This window comes from Coturnix japonica, chromosome 9 (genome assembly GCF_054131305.1).
Source record: "Coturnix japonica strain WE chromosome 9, WE-NBRP24, whole genome shotgun sequence".
Taxonomy (NCBI): Eukaryota; Metazoa; Chordata; class Aves; order Galliformes; family Phasianidae; genus Coturnix; species Coturnix japonica.
The window spans coordinates 18,395,250-18,416,896 of record NC_140671.1 but is presented as its reverse complement, the minus strand read 5'-3'; the positions used below and the strand labels follow the sequence as shown (position 1 = coordinate 18,416,896).

General features: G+C 37.0%; 1 protein-coding gene across 1 annotated transcript in view; it reads left to right on the top strand.

Moving 5' to 3' along the window:
- Window positions 1–21,647, top strand: part of LOC146759734 (uncharacterized) — a 289,258-nt gene that overhangs the window by 157,396 nt on the left and 110,215 nt on the right. The gene's annotated exons all lie outside the window — the stretch shown is intronic.

Genomic DNA, 21,647 nt, shown 5'->3' with positions numbered 1-21,647 from the left:
GAAAAACCTCACTATGTTTGCTGAGGTTTATTGCTTGTAAAACATGGCTTTCTGTTATCTCATTTACCACCGAAAGTGCTATTTGAGGTTCATTTTACTGCTGACAGACTAGTATGAGTTAATCTGCACTGCGAGCAGTGCGAATCATTCCACTGTGTAGTAATTAAATAAAAGACAAGATGGTAGAATCAAAGGAAGGCACTGAGGCGACAGTGACCTACTTTACTGAATCAGAGGAACAGACAGAGAAAAACTGCTCTAGATCCAGGAACTAACCTTTTAAGTGCTGAAAATAGCAGATCTTGTGTAGGACCCTGAATCTCAAGCTTGTGACATTAGTACAGTAGACATGAAAGGCAGCGGATCACTATTAAAACAAGCTTAGAAATGATTTGATTTTGATGTATCTAAAAATGAGATGTCTTCAGAAATTTGCATCCGGAAAGAAATGGTGCTGTGTGTTGTGTTGGGGAAATTTTATTGTATGACTTCAGGCAAATTAAATACATGCTTGTACTTAGATATAGAAAGATTTATTGAGCAATGCATTGGACAGAGTGCTGCTGCCAGAAGCAGTTTTACAAGGTCTTACTGGCTCTTGCTCTCAGCAGCTCTGGCATCTGGCATGCCTTGCCTGTCAGTGTTAGAGCAGTTGTAGTCCTCTCTCTGTTTTCTTAAGCTCTTGAGTTTCATCCGTGAGCTCCTATTTATTATATATTTGAAAGTGAAATTCATTACATCACCATTATCATTTGTATCGGCAAGCTGTACGGTGCAGTTTACAACATGCTCCATGGAGATATTCTCCAGAATCATAATGCCAGATGCCCAGTTCTGGAGGCTGTGCTTCTCAGAAACAAAAACTGACACAGTTTCTTTTGAAATACTCTTCCAGGGATGCTTCAAGGGAAGATCCAGCAGTTAACTCAGATATTCTCAGGTCGCCAGGTGCCTGCTGATGCTCCGGGGATTTATTGAGGGCTGTTAACAGTTGCTCCAGCATGGCACACTGTAGTCTAAATGTTTATACCATTTTGATTTTCTCTTTATCAATAGCTGATATTGATGAGCTGATAAAGAGAACTGTTTTTCTTAAGAGGAAAGTAGGTATGATCTACATTGTGCTGGAGAGAAGTTGGTATCCCGAAGAGGTTTTCATTGCTTCTGGTGTTTTGGTATTTGAAAATAATGCCCAGTACACAGCACTAGGAAATGAACAGTGCTGAGAAATTCAAGAAGAAATGAAGTTTAGATACTGACTTGAAATGTTTGTTTTCCTCATTGCATTATTTACATTTGGTGGATTAATTCGAGGCAGTGTGATTTCCCGTTATTTTAGACCCATAGGTGTCACAAGCAGCAAAAGATGTTATGTCTCTGATTTACTTCTGCCCACGTGGGTGTTTACCTTGCTTTGAGCAGCAGCGTGGACCGGAGACCTCAGTTGGTCTCTTCCCACTTCAGTTAATCTGTGGTTCGAGCATTTCTTTCTTGGGGCAGTTGCACAGCTGAAGGTGTTGCAGCATCCATTGTGTCCAGCTGTACAGACCGTAACACACCTTGCAACAAACACTGTCCTTCCTGTTAATTCAATCCAGAGGAGCGAGTCTTTTTTTTAAGGAAACTTGCTTACCACGTTTTCTTCACCCTCTCAGCTGCTCCAATCTATTTAAGGAAAATTAAATCTCTTCAATCAATTTTAATTCCATAATGTATTTAGAATAAGTACTAGAAAATTCAATTGTCTTCAATAACAATATTTATTTTGTTAGATCTTCAAGTAATTTGGCTTTTTTTTTTTAAGGCAGCTTTAAGAAACATTTGTTTCATGTTATTCAGAGGACGACCTTCAGTACCAATAGCATTTTGTTCCAGCGCACTTCTCTTTTTCTGTGCCCTGATTAAATAATGAGTTGTAAATCAACAGAGTTAAATGGGATATGACTGCAAAAATTTCTGTTTAAATTGGAAATCTTTGCCGTGTGTTCTACAAGGACAACCTTTACTGATTGTGGATATTTTCTTGTTCCAAAAAGCCTTTTCAAAGATATTCCAAATATCTTTCTTGCCAGAGCAATAATCTATGCAAACAAACAGGCCTTGTGCAAACAAAGCTAAAAGTACATTTTATGATTTAACTGCTAAAGCGCTTCTTCCAAAAGACTTAGGGGAGTAAAATGAATAGAGGATTCCAGGCAGCACAACATATGTTTTGCTTCATTGTGTTTGTAGCATAATAGGTTTTATAAAATTTAGAATTAATACTAAATAGCACTTTGGATATTCGATAGGACTGCAAGTACTATTTTTCTTCAGATGTATTGGAACATTTTTTCTTACTATTTAGATTTGCTAAAATTATCATATGCAGATGATTATGCAATGCCTGCCAATGTCCTACCCTAAGACAGTCATAGCAGATGGTCACATGTGGCATTTGTGTAAATGTAACTATATCTGGTTTTTCCTGTAATTATTAACACTGTTTCATGTCTGAAGACTCAATTTGCATGTAATTAACTACTTGTAGACTCTTTCTGCACAGTTTCTGTATTGAAGAGGCAGTATTTCAACCTTCTGTTTTATTTGCAAGACAAATACCTTGCTAGTACAGTCTGAGTTATATGTCAGCACACTGCAAATTTACTCTGAAATGACAGATAACTTACCTTGTGCTAAATATAATGCTGTTTGAAGAAAATGGGTTCTATTTACTTAGTTGTGTGACTCTCTTCAAGTGTCACATTAGAAGCAAAAGGAGAGTATAGATACTAATCTGACTTTGTGCATTGAATCGGTAGTATGAGATGCATATGAAAAATGCAAAGGAAGTCAATTAGTTCATTAAATACTTGGATACATAAGTGGATAGATGGGTGCAGCCAGACTGAAATACAAATGACTTTAGTCTTTGGGGTAGTTTTGGAAGTTTTAGTAATTATTCTGTACACATGTACAGTGGAGGATTATGTTATCCTCCCTAATCCTTTGCTCTTTAAATTCTTGTTCTGTGTTGTTTCCGTAGCATACTTCATTTAGAAGATTCTTGGATTCAAGCTGTTTTAACTTCTGCTGCTCTTCCATAAATATAGTGGTAAATTAGTAGGTGATGTATACTGTATTCAAACCGATTTGCAGCATTAGTGAACTCAACACAAAGATTAAATTTATTGTCATAGATAGTAAAGTCAGCAATGGGGTGTCTTTGTCTTTTTTGGTTTATTCTGTCTTCTGTCTTTGTTGGTTTATTGCTGAGATCTGTGCTGCAGTTTTGTCTGGTTATCGTAGTTGGTGATTTCTTATATTTTATTAGGCATAAAAATAAAAGTATGGCAGTGTTATTAGCTACAGAATAAAGCACTGTTATCACTCACTATTTTAAATTCAAGTACTGCATTGATTTTGCAGTGGGAAGGCACATAGGTGCAAAACAGAGGACACAATGAACAATCAACAGCAAAATACTGGATCAAGATTCTGTTGTTAAAGAGTTCCAGTAAGAAAAAGGAAATCAGAGTAGATGGTAAAACCAGAAAGCAAGAATTAATTAAAATAATATTGAGGTACATTCAGGTAGCGCACTCACCATTTGCTATGGGGCATTGCCCTATTCATCTCAGTACTTGTTTTACTTTTTATAAATTTAAGCCTAAAGCATGCACAGTAACATTGCAGTCCTTGACTCTTTGGCTGCCCTGAGCTCTAATTAAATTTATTCAGAAACTTGCACAAGTTTTATACTGATGTAGATTTTTATACTTCCATGTGTTTGCAGCATCTACTATCTGTGCATCCAGAAACACCAAGGGAGCTCTGCTCAAAGTAAATACCTAGTAGGAACCGGCAGTTCTCTGATGAATCTGCATGGTACTATTCTTCTGTCCTTCCAGATGAGAGAGAAAGTGTGGCACTGCATTCTGCTTCCCCACCTTGTCCTTCCTGTGTGCTTAAGGGTAAGGCTCAACTCAGAGTCGGGCTTTGCTGATAGACTGTGGTCCACGAAGATGCTGTTACTTGTAATGCTGCTGATTTGAATTCTTGTTCTTTTGGGTGCTCTCACTGCTTTAGGGCTTATTACTGACTGAAGTTCTTTCCTCATGGTTTTCTTTTTTTCCCCTTTTTTCTTCTTAGCTTCCATTAAATTAACATGGTGTTGCAGATGCCTTTTATCCTCATGTCAGAGTGTTTCAACCAGCAACAAAGATCACGTGCATCAAAATGATTTGATACACAAAAATCTCAGCCAAAATCTCTAAAGTTCTTATGAAGGGCTCAGATGTGTGTTCCTTCACAGAGGAGAGGCAGAAGTGCGAAAGCAATGGGAGGTGGTGCAAGAGTCTCTGTTAATTTTCATCCAGCTTAAAACTGATCTTTTTCATAGAATCATAGAATGGCTTGGGCTGGAAGGGTTGCCAGGGATCATCAAGTTCCAACCCCCCAGCCACAGGCAGGGCCACCAACCTCCAGATCTGGTAATAGAGCAGGCTGCCCAGGGCCCCACCCAACCTGGCCTTGAATACTTCCAGGGCAAAACTTAACTTCCAGTGGATTTGTTTGAAGTAAAAGTAATGTATTCCCTCTATTGAACAAGTAACCAAGCAGTCATGCTAGCATCTCTAGGTTCACTTCCCTCTTCTGTCCTGCACTTAAACTTCTGATTAAGGTCATGTAGGGCACGTTGCCATCATGGGACCCTACACAGTGTGACCTGTGTGTGATGCTGAAAAATTTGCTAAGTTGTCTTTAAGAATAACCTTCTGAGCAAAACAGATCTAAACAGATATCAGGTAAAATAACTTCACCTGCGAAAAAGAACTGTAAATCTTTTCATGACCCTGTTCGCTAAGGGAATTTGTTTATGGCATTACATTAAAAAAGGAACAGCAGAGAAAGCTATATAGATATTCAATAGTAATTGAAGAGGGAGAATTGCATGGCTTGTGGGACTACAGAAAACAGATATTTGTTCTTCCTCGTCATTCCTTTGAATTCAAATGCATTCATGGTTACCAGATGACCGCTCTTCAGTTGCAGGTATAAAATGAGTTGAGGTTTTCTCTCCAGCTGGTAATAGGCAGATGGCTACTAAGGGGAAAAAAAAAAAAGAGTATCATGGCTGACAATACTGGGTACTTTCATTGACATTCTTAATGGAGTGGTCAGCAGTTAAATAGGTAATTGCTGTCCCCTTTTTGACCTTAGTTCAGTTATTTCTAAATAATTCAATGGTATGCTTTGTGCAGATAATAAAAAAATACGAGAAAATATATTTTTTTCCCTTATTATTATTGAACATTACTTCAATGAGTGTAAAAATTAAGGGTATTTTTAAAATGATTGCTAAGTAGCAGAAATAACTTAATAGAAATTATATGTTGCTCCTTATTTTGTATGGCACCAAACAGCCCATCAGCAAGGGAAGCATTGGTAAGAAAGTATATTTAGTAAGTATTTTGGCAGAGGCTAGCATTAATTTTTCTCAGTTTTTCTCACGGGCTTTCTCTTGTTGACACTGTTGAATAAGAAAGCTAATTTATTCTGAATGTGTAGGTGTTACTGAACATAACTGCTTTTGAAGAGAAGATGCAATGCATTTAAGATGTCTGGTTTTAAAGACTGTCATTCTTTGCTGTTTGTAGAAGTAAAAATGCTATGGCAAGTCTCTGTGAATAGTGCGTGACTCGTTAAGTGGGAAGTTCTTCACTCGTGAAACTAAATCATCTCTCTTGTGCTTTCTCAGAGGTTTGTTTTGCTCATGTTCTGAGGGAAATTTATGGGAAGCTCTTGCTGTCGCATAATAAATGCAAAGGGAAAAGCAAACTGCATGATGATTCCTGAGACAGGGAGGCTGCCATTAAAATCTGAATAAATATGTATTCAGGTAGCTAGTGCTACTGAAGTAACACAGCTATCGTGAAATAGAAAGACGGATTCTACAGTAGATATATATATATAAACGTGCACACACACATACATTTTCACTCCTAATTCCCAAAGTAAAGGATGTAGAAGTAGTTTATAATGGTGATGGGGGTGGGGGGGAGGCTCTGCATTGCTATAGGTTCCACGCTGATCTGCAAAACAGCATTATGTCCTGCAACTGTCAAGTTTACTCTTGACCTTCTTGAAGGTGGACACCAATCATTTTCAGGTAGATCACCATCAGGCAAAGAGAGAGCAGATATGTATTTTGAGCCAAATAGTTTGGCTGTTGGAAAGGATTCAGATTACTGTTTATAAAATACTTTGACTAATTGTACTGCAAATAGTGGTTGCCTTTGGCTGGAGGCATTATCAGCATAGTTAGATGGATACTGTAAGTTATGGAGCAGGGAAGAAAAAAGTCTGTTGTTGAAATAGCTACAATTATTTAAGGATTAAGAAGAGAAATGAGATTTCTTTTTTATTTTTGCTATTGTGATTTTGCTCTGAAATTCAAATTCATTATGCTTTTTTTTTGCCTCTGACCTTAAACACCCTTCAGAGAAGCCACTCTGTGCATCTGTCACTCATTGTATAACCTCTATCAGTATTTCTGAATTATATGCAGCATTGGTAACAAATGTATTCATTTGTACATAATTATGAAAATCAATTTATAAACTCAACATAGAATATTAATTACCCTTAAGGTTAGCTACAAATTTCAGCACTAGGTGTTTTTGTTATTTTTATTTGGAATTTTTTATGAGAGACTTCAAATAAAAATGCTGATCGATATAATTATTGTTATTATTCCATCATAGTAACTAATGGAACCTAATAAAATAAATCTTGGCATGAAATAGCAATCTTAATGCTGATGAACGTGGCAAGCTTGCCCTCTCTCCACCTGGGCACAGCTAACACATGGCAGAACTGATTCTACCATGTGCTATATGTCTTATTAATTGCCATGCCTATTAATATGAACTGTAAAGCGTGCTTCTTTGTTCTGCTATTCTGGACAATAGTTAGTCTTGTGTATATAATGTATCAGGATTCAATATTTATTTCATTTATTTCTCTCCCCTTTTTTCACCCCACATCTTCCACTCAGCTCCTTTCTAGAAAGAAATCTCCTCTATTTGTGGAGTAGTGCTTCTCCCTTACTAAACTAAAATTTTAAATCCACTCTTGTGTGTAGGTCTTATTCTTGTGGAAAAAAATCATATCTATTTCAGAGGGTGATTTAGCATCCAAACAGACAATAATTGAAATGATATTCTAAGAACAAGTATAGTGCTGTAGCAAAAATGCTGAGTCTTGGCTTGAAACAGTTATTGAGCACCTGGTGGGAAGGCAGGGCCAACCTAAGGGAGCTCAGGTGCATGCAGTGCATCTGATTGACTAGAAGGGCTGGAGCCAGGAGCCACCCCTTCCCAGACCTCATTTAAGTGTTGGCAGTGGAAGTGAGGGGATTTTGCTGGAGATCCCTGCCTGCCTGAGGTCTTCTAAAGGTAAGCAGCTTCTTTCCTTATTTATGCGCCTAGGGCTGTTGTGTTTGTGCAAATCCTTACTTTTTGTAGCCTAGGACCTTGCTGCTTTGCTGCTGTTGTGTTTTTGTTTGTTTTACAAGTGCATGTTTCTGAAATTTCCATCAGATCTTGGAAGAATTAGGTTTGAAATTCATGTTCCAAACTCATTCTGGTTTGAAGTGGTGTGTTCTGTCTCGCTTCTGTGTTTGAATAAAAACAAACGCACAAATCCGAACTTTTTAAGTAACACAGCATGGTTTGTTGTGTCCAGTGGTGGCCTAAAGGCATGTTTTGTATCTCCAACAAAGAGCGTAATCTGATTTAAAGAAAATTATTTGAGAAATGTAGTAGTGCTACATTGATTTCTTCCTTGATTTATTTATGGTTTTAGCAATTCATGTTTAATAGCAGAAGAATGTATTTGCATGCATGCCTTTGTACATCTTGAGTTGAAGCACCTCTGTAAATTGGAATGCCAGTATATTCCATGTTAGCCTGACGGAACAGAGTGTAAAGGATGTCTGAAAAACACATACTCTTGGAGAGAGAGCTTTCTAGACCACTATTTCATTTAGAACGGACCTTGATATTACTATGGTAACACATTTTTGTCATCTTACGTTGAAGAAATGATGGCAAAAAGTGACCTAGGGTGTTGCTCTCGTAAGCCTATTCTTTTATGAGCACGCTGTGATAAATATTGAGCTTAGTTGTAGCCTGTAGATACGGTTAATTATTAAAATGTCTTAATGGTAGCTTGTTTAGATGTGTAAGCATCGCATTTATTGGTATGTGCACAAGTACACCACTCCTGCTTCTTCACATAACTCCTGAGATGCCATCTTTTTCTTCATAGGGTGTGCTCTGCTGTCAGCTTTGTTACAAGATTGGTAGTACTAAAATAAATTGTAGTAAGGACGTGTTCAGTAAAAGTTGAGAATGAACTCCATCTCTGCAGCCTAGCTGAGATTTCAATAGATAAACTGCCCTGGGTAGTGCATAGAACAAAACAACTCCAACCCCTCAATTGTTTCTCTTAGCAGGGAGTGCCCCATGTTGGGCACAGCTGACTCTGAGCTGTAGAGCGGGCCGTGCTGGAGCGCGTTGTGATCATGTTCTGCCCATGGCAGACCCTGTGCTGGAGCACTTCACGAGGTGCTGCTGCTGGTGGGAAGGACCCAGGCTGGAGCAGGTAGCTCTGCTGTCTGCACGTAACTGCGACCTTGCCTTAATCTGCATTGATTTTTGAAATGTTCTTTTCCGTAGTTTAGACGTTATTCACACCAGCGGGTTTGCATGGTTTCAAAATGCAGACAAAGAAAGTCTATCAGTAATTCATGAGGTGTAAGTCTTAATTACTGCAGTGAGCACTTAACTGACCTTTTCAGCTGTCCTTGTCTTTCTGCTTATCCATTGAGCTGTACGTTAGACTCCCTGACTTGAAAGTAAAACAGTCCTGTGACTTTTAAAAGAGCAGAGATCCTGAAGCAGGTCATGGCAGTGGCTGTTCTGGCACGTTCCTGAAAGCGATACTGAGGATGTGCTCGCAGTGTACGAAACCCAAACGTGAAGAAAATCACCTCACAAGAGAGCATCCGATGTAGAATTTCCTTCAGGGTGCTTTTTGAGTTTATCCTTTCAGTTCCCAAATAATTCTTCACGTTGTTTCAAATGACTGTAGGATCATCCGTATGTATTTCATCTTAGATTGTTCTTCTTCCTAGCATGGAATGGCTAGGTTGGAAAATAATATGAATATAAGTCATGATGGTCCGATTGGAACTAAAACAGAGCCACAGCATTACAATATTGTTCATAATTATTTCTGTGTAGTGAGAATGGTCAGCATGGAAATATGGGAAGTTTTCAAAGGACTTTTTTGTACGAGTTAGTCCAATCATTGCTTTAGTCACGAATGATTTCCCCTTCCTTTTTGGAAGAATTTCCAAATAAGAACATAAGGGAGGACATATGTTTATTATGCAAAATATCAGATGCTATTTAAATTAAATTTGGTATGAGAGAGATTGATGTACTAAAAGAATGTGAGCAGGGGACCAACAAGATGCTTTGAAACTTGGAGCACAGTATTCTTTATGGGTATTAGAAAAACGTGTGCACAAAGAGCTTGCACAAACACTGGGCCCAGAGAGGCTGTGGAACCACTGTTCTTGGATATATTGGAGGGCTTGCATTGTTTTAAAGATAAGCAGATGGATGTTTGTCTCGACAGTAGGTTGTTTGTAACTTATTTGGAGGAAGAACGCCTTTATGGGAAACAGGTTATTTATTTCCATCTTTTTTTGGAAGCTGATATGACTACAGAGAGATGCAGGATGCTGAGCTGAGTGGCTCAGTATTTTAAAGAACACATTTTGCTCAGACAGCTAATGAGCTGAACACAAGTCTGTGTTTTATGCTGAGTATTTTGTTTTAGTGCTGAATGTTAGGCTTCCTGTTTGTCATACAACTTTCTGAATTTTCATCTTGAGTAATATTAGAAATCTATCTATATATTAGTGGATTCACTATCTAATGCTGTAAAGGGTCCCCACTCTTTCTCTCTTCTTCCTCTTGTGTTTTTTTTTCTTTCCTGGTACTGTTATGTAAATAAAGATTTATAAAGTGTAAGCTTAATAGCACTAAACACTTGTTATTTAATTGGTAGAGATTTGCGAGAAAGCCCAGACTAATTAACACCAATTCCTACTCTGCTGCCAGTTTTTAATGGATCTTATGACCAAATCTTTTGGAACTGAAGTTATATTGAAGGCATGTTGAAAATAGAAAGTAAAGTTGGATGTGGCTGCCTTGAGAAACCATCTGTTCCCAGTATAATGCTTGGTTTTTGTAAGTAACAAGAGATATATACAGTATAAACAGTTATTTCCTTTTTGAAGCATTAATAATAACTACAGAAACTCACCTGGAACTCTCTTTGCTCGTATCGATACACCTTTCATTTCAGCCTCCTTCCCTTTAAGTATGATTTTGATTGATAGACAAATGTAAACTTTTTACCACAAGCTTTTTTGTGTTTTTATTTACCTGAAGTCTTGAAAAAGGGAGGGGAACAACCAATCAGTGCATGAAACACAGTTGGGCCATCCAGATACGGGGTGGGGAAAAGAAAATGTAGAATGTATTGTTTGTCATCAAGGTGCACGATGTGTGACTGGCCTTCTAATGGCTTTCAGGAATGTGCTTCACATAATTTGAGGCAAGCTTTCTTATCAGTATGTGTTGCAATTAATTTAATCTTGTTTCTGTTATTTCCACAGTATTTTTCAATTCAGTGAACCTCATTACATTTGCAAGTGCATTAAATTAGAGTCTGGATAGAAGAAGAGAGATGATTATCAGTTAATTTAATTATGTTTCTACACTTGCCTATTTAATGATATGTCTGCCATTGTTGTTGCAAGCCCTTACTGCAGTGGCACTATGCAGAACTTCCAATTCCACATGAAGTTTGTTAGCTGATAACTCCTGGTGAAGGCACGTGTTCAATAGTTTGGAAGCATCAGGAAGCGTTTTAAGTTGAATGGCTACAGCATCAAATGGATTTACTATATTTGCTACAGCATTACAGTGTTTTCTGACCATGTATGTGTGGTAGTGTTTTTACAGTTTTACGTCATTAATTTAATTACAAAATAGAACTTTTCATTCTTACTGTGACTGAAGAAACAAGCATGCCGTTGCGTGTCTGCGTACACTTAAATGGTTTAGCCAAGCAGTGGTCTGTCAAAGGAAGATGGAAGAAGAGAGAAGCGAAACCTTGCCACTTACTGTTTCTTTGTGTAAACTCTTCTGTTATGAATAAAATTGTAAGGTCATTTAGGGAGGCAAAAAACTGAATTCTGATCCTTTGCTTATGCTTGTCAGTGCTATTGCTTTAGGCTGAAACAACGTTTTCTTGAGGTATTTTTTGAGTCTACGCTTTCTTTCCTGAAGTTTTAATTCATATGTTTGATATTCCCAGTTGTGTGGGATTTAGTCTGGCGTCTGGGAATCCTAAGGATAGCTACTGAGAGACCCCAGGCAATTCTGTGTCACATGTGGAGATATGTAACCAGACCAGCATCACAGATATGTATCAGTTGTATAGCTTGCTATGGGCAGGCCTTTGGTTGAGAATGCAGCATAAAAATACAAAATTTACTAAACTTATAGAACTGCTACTCCCCTGATTATTGGTATGTTGTAAGTGATATGGCTGGAAAACAGCCTAACCTCCATCTGCATACACATGCAGATTTATGATAGACCTGCAAATAATTGCTGTATTTCTGATATGGTAAGAATTGGCCATGTTGTTTATAAGTTATTATTGTACTACTTCTCATAACACGTAAAATTGTGTTGCCATTTAAGAAAAGTATGGCGCATTTAGGGTATATTTGAAACTGACAGCTGTGTGTGTGCTCGGAGTGGGAGAATAAAACTGTGTAAACTCAAGGAAAGCAGTTTACTTAATAAGCCCAGCCTGATGTTTCTAAAAATGTGAGTTTAAGTGATTGTTTTATTGGGTGCCCCAGGGGATTATTGCCATTACTTACTGTTGTTGTAGAACTTACCATCTGAATATTAATTTGAATATTGCTCACAGTAGCAAGAGTTGAATGTTACTTCACTTGGTTTTAGTAACTTTTTAATGGCCTCTAACTGGAGTGAGTTTAGCTGTCTAGCTCCATTTGTGAGGAAGTGTTTTGAGTATCTGCCATTGCCTGGGAGCCCCCTGAGCAGAGTCATTGCAATGATTCCCTTAGGCTAAACCATAATGGTAGGTGCCCTTATTCTGGCAAAATCATCAGTTAGAGACTGCAGGCAGGGATAAATCAAACCTTTTGTCCAAACACACGCACAAAGCAGGGGTTAATTAGATAGTTTTGACTGTAATAAATGGCATCAGTTGCGGAGTCTAGTAATCAGGTGCTAAGGAGGAAGAACATATTCTCTGTAGCTATGAACAGCAACTCGGGGAATTAAATGGATGTAATAGATTGGTGAAAGTTTTGATTCTCTATGGGATGTACTGGAGAATAAAATCTCTTATTAAATGAGGATAGACCTATTTGGTTTATCTGCATACTCCATTACAGTTATTCTGCATTTTCTGCATTTCCATAAGTTCTTCCATTTCATTTTTCTTTGTGTTGTTTTGAACTAATCAAGACTTAGTAATTGGCTATTACTTGTTTAGTATGCTTGGTGTACAGTGAGTGATTTCTACTCTCCTGCTTCTTTTCAATTGACTTCTCTGATTGTTGCTCCAAAATGATATTTTTGGAGGGAATGAAATTGAAAGATTAAATCCCTTAATATTCTGTGCTTGAAAAACACTGTGTTTGTCTTTTTGTCAGGTAGAACGCTTTCAAATCCCTCCTTGGTTGAAGCTGATGTGCTTGACATCTCATTATTTGACTCAGCTGTTTCAGTTTCACCTTCACCCAGCTAATTAAGTAACTCATTGAATGTATTATTCAGTATTTGATTCCCCTATCTGAGTCGGTGAGAGATGGAACCTAAAAAAAAAAAATATCCCCTTGATAGGATTAGAGGGAGGATTGTTGCTCTGACATGGTGGACTAAAATGAGAATGAGCTAATGAAGTTGGCAATATATGAATCGCTTTCTGTCATTTTAGCAAGTGTTTGGCTGCTGGTGTAAGTATGGGGATTAGAGGTGCTTTAAACCGATCATTCCATAACTAACCAAGTAGTGACTGGTTAATTGTTTCAGGACATCTGCAGCGTGAAATAGGTTCTTCAGCTTTATTTATGATTTTGTTTCCTTCTTCAGCTGATGTCCTGTAGGGTGTTATATCTTCATGTGTCACATCTAGATATGGGCTTTAGCTATTTAGGGAACTTGGCTTTGTTCATCATTTTGGCTCTGTTAGCAATGTACATTTCTTTCCAGTGCTTTTGGCAAATTGTGAATAATTTCTTTCTTTTTTCCTTGGATTCTAAACTTTAACAGAAGTGATTTGCAAATGAGCAAAAGCCAGTGTTGAGCTATAGGTTGTCTAATTGCATTCCTATTTACTAAGTTTGATTGCATTTATGGCTATTCCTTAAGATTAAAAGGGGCGTGTTATTAATCTGTGTTACAGTTGAGAATTTTCTTTTGCATTGTAGTATTATGCTAATATTTGAGTGTTTACGGTAAACCTGAATTAAACTGAACACTAAAGTCCTATCCACTTAAAATCTACATATTCCCCTTCATCAGTGTGATAAAAATACTTATTTACATTCATCATGTCACTAGGGAAGTCAAACCTAAGAACATGATCCGTTCTATTGCTTTTGAATAATGTTCTCCAGTGTATGGTTTGAGTAGGGAAAGGATCTGAGTCTTTCTGTAACTTTCAATAGAAGTGGTAAAATTAATTTACTGGCAATTATTCAAGTGTCTCACTCTTCTCCTCCCAGCACTGGGTTATCTTTTCAGCTTTGGTCAGAAATTCTTTATATCTCTGAGAAGCCAATCCCAGCAATAATTCAATCTCAAATAATTCACAACCTAAATGATGTTTTGAGTGAAAACTGTTCTTCTCCACCAAAAACTCAATGGAAGAGACTGGCTTAATTGTTGTATAGAACATGCAATACTGTGTTTCAGAAAATCCCAGTTAAAAAACAATCACTAGAAAATTGTTTTCTGAATGGTGAATGTTCTTCCTGTTGAAAAAATAAGTGATAGAATTTTGTTGCGAGTGTACAGTACGTTCTCAGCAGTTTCGTGACTAAAGAAAATGTAAACTTGCTAATGAATGTTGTTTGTGTATTTCATTTTAAATTAAGGGATAGGTCTGAAAGCTAAATTCTGAATGTTACTGAGTGTGCACATGCTTTAAACCAGGGGTAGAAAACACTGGAGCTCAATGTCTTTGTTAAATGCATATTTGATTATTTTTTTAATATAAAATTCCGAAGCAAGTGTACGTTTTATCTGTTTACCTTCATCTGTTTTCTCTTGTAAGAGTTACACTCTCCTGGATCTTGGTATGCCAAGGGAAAATAGTTGACCTTTAGTAAGAAGTGATAGCCTTGGAACAGATTTGACCTGCTTGCCTTGCTTTTGCAGTTAGAGTTTTGTTAGTCTTGGAGGTTATCACTATCTGCAAAGAAAAATAATTGGAATGGGACGTCTTTAGATTGCAGTTCTGACAGGGTCCCTCTTTTATTACACTTCTTCTTGCTAATGAGAAGGTGTGTAAATATTTTATTAAGCAACTAAAAGATTGGGAATGTTGTCCTTAATGAGATATGAAGTAGAGTAACTTTGACTGTCAGTTTTTCAGTTATTTGAAACAGAGGAAAAATTTAACTGTCTCATACTGACAAGAATTAATAATATTTATAATAGTGTCAGCAAGCTGAGCTTCTGTTCAGCTATTTACTTGTACGAGAGGTCTTTTAAAGCTCTGCTTTTTAATTTCCAGGAAATAGGCTCAATCTTACTGGTAGTAAAGCTTTTTTTTCTATTTTATTTGCATGAGAAAAATAATAGCTATAAGAGTTTAACCAAGTTCTGCTAAATTACATGCAAAAAGCTTAGCTAGGCTTCTGATGACTAACTTAGTATTGGATTTAATCAGATTTTTTTTTAATCAAAATAGTTTGTTTTAGTGCTAATGATTTATTTATTTATTAATATTTCCACAGTATATGAAGAATTGCTGAACTGTGCTCTGTTTGTATGCAGAGATATTGTTGCTTTTAATTTGGATCAAATTACATTAAGGAAATCATGCTTTTATTTCACTTTGTCCTAATTTAAATAAGATCAATATAAAAAAGCATAGACAATATATAATAAAAATGTCATCTAACAGTATTGTAAGACAGAAGGTACTAATTGCACTAAATGGGCAGATAAATCACCTTAAGCTTATAAAATTGTTTTTTAGCTTTGTTCTGAACTGTGACCATTGACCTGAACGTTCTGCCAAAACTGTGCTTTGTGGAAATCCTTATTTTAACTTATTTTCAGTAACTTAACTGCTAGTTTTAGAACCTCAACATAATTTTCACCTAGCACTAAGTATGAGGTGATTATTTATATTAAATACTCCTGAATATGAGTTATATTTTGAGAGCTTAGCGTCCTGCAGGTAGTAAGAGCGGTGCGAGTCACACCAGTCTGTTTGCTAACACCAACTAACTTTCTTTTGTGACTTCTGTGCTGCTTTTTATATCCAAGTAACTTCCAAGAAGTGTTTGTTTTGTTTGTGTTCCGCACAACTGTGTTGAAAGCCGGAAATTATGCCCAAGGTGAATGTACTAATCTGAGTCTTCAAGGCCTCATCCTCTTTTCCAGTCTCATAGACAACTGGTAGGATGTGCTCACGCCTGGACCACATCACATTGTTAGCGGCTCTGAACGTACAGAAACCCCTTGTATGCAGCCTTGACGTGCTGATTGCTTTGGCTAGTGAGTTTCACATCAACAAATCACTTCTCTCCAAGGGGTAGTTATAAAAATATCACAGCACTTATCCAAGGCCTCACCACATTCTCCTGATTGCTGACATTTCCATGGAGGATGTGAACGTGGCGTTTTCTGAAGTAGATACAAAAAATGCACCTTGAAACACTGAAATGTAAGTCGGTCAGAACTTCAATGTTCTAAATATGTATAGTCAGTAATAAGTGCACAACTTAAACTGCGTGATTGCTATAGGAAAGAAATGTGGCTTGGGACTTCTGGTTATTGGGATTTCTTGTTTTTTATTATTATTTTTAAGTTTCGGTACAAGGACTTGTTATTCAGTCTTTAAGGAAAAGTTAACAGCTCTTTTTGAGGCATAATGTAAAACTGAAGATTTTTAGAAGAAGAAATAGTGCTTCACAGAATGCTGTAGTTGAGAGTGTGGGAAAACTGACAGCTGGAATATCACATTGAGAATGGGTACGGAAATTCTCAATGAATGTCTCTGGGAAAGGAGTTTTGGAGGTGAATAAGATCTTATTTGAAACATTGGTTTTAGATATTATTTATGTTAGGGTAACTTTGATATGGTTACTGGGTTGTGCTTAAGAAACCCAGGATACTTTCCTAGTCAGATTTAGAGTAAAAAGTTTATTTTTTCTGTTTATATGGTCTTTCATACAAAGAAACTAAGCTGCTGGTCGGGAGCTCTCCCGGTACTGTTCCAGAGGAGTTCCCTTGGCATTCCAGATTGTTTTAAAAGCAGCAGTCAGTTGCTGATAAAGTAGTAGCTGTGAGTGACAACTGAGAACAGCTATTTTTGTGTTTGAGGATGCCAGATGGGAGTTATGTAGAGCGTGGTTAGTTGCAGCCTTCAGAGGAACAGGCACGTTTTGAAGCTGTGCCCCCAGGATTGCAGGTGTGAGGGCAGGATGGGATGATGGGTGCTTTGCCTGTTTGCTTGTGGTCTTCTGGAGTCTTTGTTAATTTTGACACTGGCTAAATTGCTCCTTTGAAGCTTTGTTTATAAATGACATTCTAAACGTTAGTGTTTTGATGTGACCATTACAGGCAGTATTTCATTCAGTAGCTGTGTTACTGAATCTCAGTGCACGTACTGCATGCTGGTTCTGCTTTTCTGAAGGTTATTTCAAGCTCCTGAGTATCAACCAGATGTTGGCTTTACTCTGTATCATTACACCATGACTAGAAGTGGATTTTTCCTGCCTGGTGTGGTTAACAAACTGCTAAAAATCAAACTATATGGAATAATTTAATAAATGATTTCATTTGATGATCATTATGTAGCCTTGCAGATTGTATCTTTTTCCTTGGATTATTAATAATCGTTGAGATCAGTAAGAGCACTGTAAATGGTGATCATTATCTCCTGCATTTTATTGCAAAATTGGCCACTGTTTTAGATTTGTTGCTTGATTGTATTAAAAACAATGGTGAAATCACACATTTAATTAGCTTCAGCAGTCAAAAATTCTCACGAGGTGAAATAGAGGTTCGTATTTAGGAATGGAAAGCCACAGAACCACAGCAGAAAGCTGATAGCAAAGCTTAGATTATTTCACTTTGAAGTTCTTCATTATCAATTCCTTTAATTAAATGTCTCTCCACTCATGACAGTAAAGCACTGTGAATTCCAAAGGGAAGCAACAGGATTTATTCCTGCTATTAACGTTGGTCATCCTGACAACCTTCTGCTCTGTTGTAGTAGAAATATTATTTTTACTGGGGGGTCTGATATACTTCTTTAATGAGTCAATAGGTTGTTCAAGAGGGATTTTCGAAGTGAAGCAGTGTTTTTAAAGGTAACCTTTCTATCTGTGAACTGTCACAAATCTTAAGAGAAAAGGCTACAGGAAACAACAACCCAAAAACGTGTCTCCCTGTCTAATGTTATACTTGTGCACTATTCTTAAAGACCACCAGCTATGCTTCAGTAGAATGTACTGCCATACTTGGGTGACGTCCTGTCATTGCTGATCATGGCAGCGTTTTTCCTTGTGTTTCAGAAGCGTTTATATAAGCATTTTAATCCAAAGGATGGTTAGGTGTTCTAATAGTCTTCCTCTGTTTGAAAACACCAAGCATGCCTACAGATGAAACCTCAGGAGCTTACTGCTGATCTTAGTGAATGTGTTTTTAAGATACCACTCTGTGTTGGGTAACGATGGGTTAAAACATGGCTATTTTAGAAAATGCCGCTCTTCATATCTGACAAAGGAACTTAACCATTTGATTTTTATTCTGCCAAAGAATCTGGGATGTTTTCTGTGCACGTTAATGCTGTGTGCTTTGCGTTGAAGTGTTGTAGTACTTTGCATTGATCACTGTAACAAAGTTAAAACTGCTCAGCAGTATCATAGGATCTCTCCTTTCTCGCTTGAATATAGTGGTGATATGATTTGATTTGGAACTATTATTAAAATTACAATTAACGATGCAGCACTGAAATTTTCCAATAGCTTTCAAAGCAAGGAGAGCTGCAAGCTTAATTAGTGTGTGGCTTTTATGAGAGATTGTTTGGAATTGATACCTTTGTATAAGTAAAAGCAGGAGCTGGTTAATTGGCCGGGAACCAACTAAGGAAACGCTAAGGAAACTCTCTGATTCTGACTGTATATCAGTCTTTGTTCGTTTATTTAGGCAGCATGATTTGTTGAGAGAAAAGCTTTTGCCTATTTACCTTAAAACAGTGATGTTTTTATAATGATTTCATAATTAGCTGCAAAATACAACAATCGTCAATGACAGCTACCCCCAGTAAGATTCTTGTTTTGATAAAAAAAAACAATATCTCATGGGTGTTTAGATTGCCGATCTGATGTACCATATAAAGTACTGTTAGTTTAGGCACAGACTTTTTAAATTGATTTTACTTTTCCCACTTTGTAAAGAGCATTAGATTTCACAATTCAGTGAGTACCTGATCTCCACTGTTCATGTGTTTTATTGTAGTTATCGCTAATGGGTATCTGAACAGCAAAATAGGAAGCATGTATCACTTGTCTGTCTGTTTTATACTCCCATTTTGGTTTAAAGAAGAGCAGGACAGAGAGGAGTAGTTGCTAAAATTAAAGCTCTGTGGGGATGGTGTGGATTTATTTTTCCTCTGTGCTTCAGAATTCACTTTTGTTTTTTAAAGGAAAAATACAACCTCTCAGAATATTAGGATCATAAATTTTAAATAGATTTTGTGAGAAGTAATTCAAAAACGTTAACGGATCAAATAAAAGTGTATTAAGCTAGTATATAAAGAAAGGGGGAGAAATGCATTTTTCTCCTATAATATGATTTTTCCCAGCTCTTTACTGTAAGGGAAGTGCCTGCAGTTACACTTACTTTGGGTTGAAAGTAATTCATCAAGGATGCTTTCTGAATTCAGGAACTATGCCATATGTGCTCCATCAGAATTGGTTTTGATGCATACAATTTGTTAGCACTTGAAGCTGCTGCACTGGCTCTGTTTGACTTTGTTTTAGATGGTGCAGCTTGGATGCTATTCAGTATTTATGCACAGGAATCTTGATTAAACTGGATAAAAAAAAGTATTTTCTTTAATGTTTGGGTTACCTGTGTATATATGCTTGTGTTGTTTGAAGGAACCACTTCTACTGTGTAAAACGTCACCTCTGTTATAACTAATTTCCATCTCTACAGCATTTTAGTGAATTGGAAAATAGTGTTAGGAAGCAAAGCCTGGATTTAATTTAGCTCTTGTTGGAAAGTGAAAGGTGTGTATAAATAAAAGCTGACCAATAAAGTAATAGCTGAGCAACCTGTTCAGTGCGGTAGATGTATTTTTCATGGAGTTGAGCACCATTTTAAGAGGTTATTTGCTTCCACCTACTGACCGTTTGTGATATTACATACAGAAAACAGCGTAGTGCTTCGAATTCCCCCGTTCTTCATCTTTCATTCTGATGCAGGCCAGTGGAGCAGTGTGTGTATGCAGGAATTGCTTGCTGTCTGCATTCTATTCGTTTCAAATGGACAAGCAGTACACTAGCAATTGAAGTAACTCTTGAAGTTTCTTAGCTTGTGTGACTTGTTTCTGTTTTGTTTTGGTTATCGTGTGTTATACTGCTAAGAAAGTAGTGGTAAGAGGTAAGGATAGCAGGGAGACACCAAACTAAAAGAAAGAAGTATAATACAAATGACAACTATTCACAGCTATTGTGGCTGTATGGCTGGTGGTTGCTTGAGGGCATCCAGCTTTTTGCTGTTCAGAAAGTAAAACTATACATTTTACACGTGTAAAATAATTGTGTGATTGCCAGAGTAATACCATCAGCAATGATAGTCTGTGCTATCTAGAGCTTTTCTTTCACTTCTCTTCAGTAACACCTGTATTATGTGAACACAGGTTGAAGGTGCTGGATGTGATTTCCTAGGGCCTAACATATTAAAGTTCAGCATCTGTGGAACATTAAAAATATATCAGGGTGAAGGAAGGGAGCCTTCTCAGGAATGAAATAGATGTCACATCTGATGTATTTTGTACTGTGGCCTTCCAGTAGATTTTGCTGTTGACTTACATAAATCATTAGTTTATCTGCAAACTAGCACTGAAAGAAAAAACTCCTTCTCTGGGAAGCTGTAATACTCAGTACAAGCATATGTTTTATGTCTGTTAATTAGGAAGTATTCTAAAACTGATAAATGTTGGAAAGAACATTTTAAGGTTACCTTTCAGAGCTCCATACCAACAAAAAAGGCTGAGTGTAACTGCAGTTCTGCTGTTAATCATACGTGGCCCTTACGGTACTTTGACTCTTATGAGTCGTATTTCCCCTTAATAACTCTTGATATGCTGCATAAAGCCTTGGTTTGCTTCCTTCCTGCTACTCAAAGTAACAGACAAGATAACTAATTACCTTTTGTTGTGCTGAATCAGTGCTCAATACCCAAGCTCTCAGAGTATTTATAATATTATAATTTAACTGGCAGTTATGCAGTGACACCAAGTAAAAAGTGAAGACTTTTGAGTACTACTTTCCACAAGTGCTACCTGAATCTTGGCTTATATTTTGAATGTAAAGAGTATTTGAGATACTTGTTTGTAAGCGAGGTGTAAAACTAACTAAAATAAGAGATTGCTTCTCTGGAGATAGTCTGGAGAAGTGACAGAGAATTGGATATGCCTCACGAAAATGTCTTTAATGTATCTTGCTGAGAATGAAAACAATTTTTCATGGAACCTTGATTCATTTTATTTCATTAAATGATTCCTTTTTAAATATTTTATGAATAAATGGCTAAGGTAAGAAGTCTTTGATATTGAAATAGCATCAGTATATTTAAGATGAATAGACGTGGTGCTGAGGAAACACAGCTTCTTTATTTAATTTGCTTGCATTTTTAATGGGAGCTGCTATTGGCTGTCAGCCTTAAATCTGTAGTTTGAGATTTATGTAACAGGTGACTTCAAAATTTGATGAGAATGGTTCTAGGTTCACTTTAAGGCTGGGGAAGGACTTTCTTTGAACAAAAGTAACAAAAAGAGCCTCATCAACAGAAGTCTCTGAATTTGTAATATGTGAGAAAAATGAGCTTCAGGGTGTGCCACCATGGAAAAAGCAAAGTTAAATACAGTGAAAAAATATAATAGGTCACTAACCTTGTGTACAGTCTAATGATGTGGAATATATTCAGTTTATTCTGTTTTCAGGAGTGACTTGTACAAAGGGAAAAGATGAAGACATAAGTGCCTTTCAGGCAATCAACTGTGAT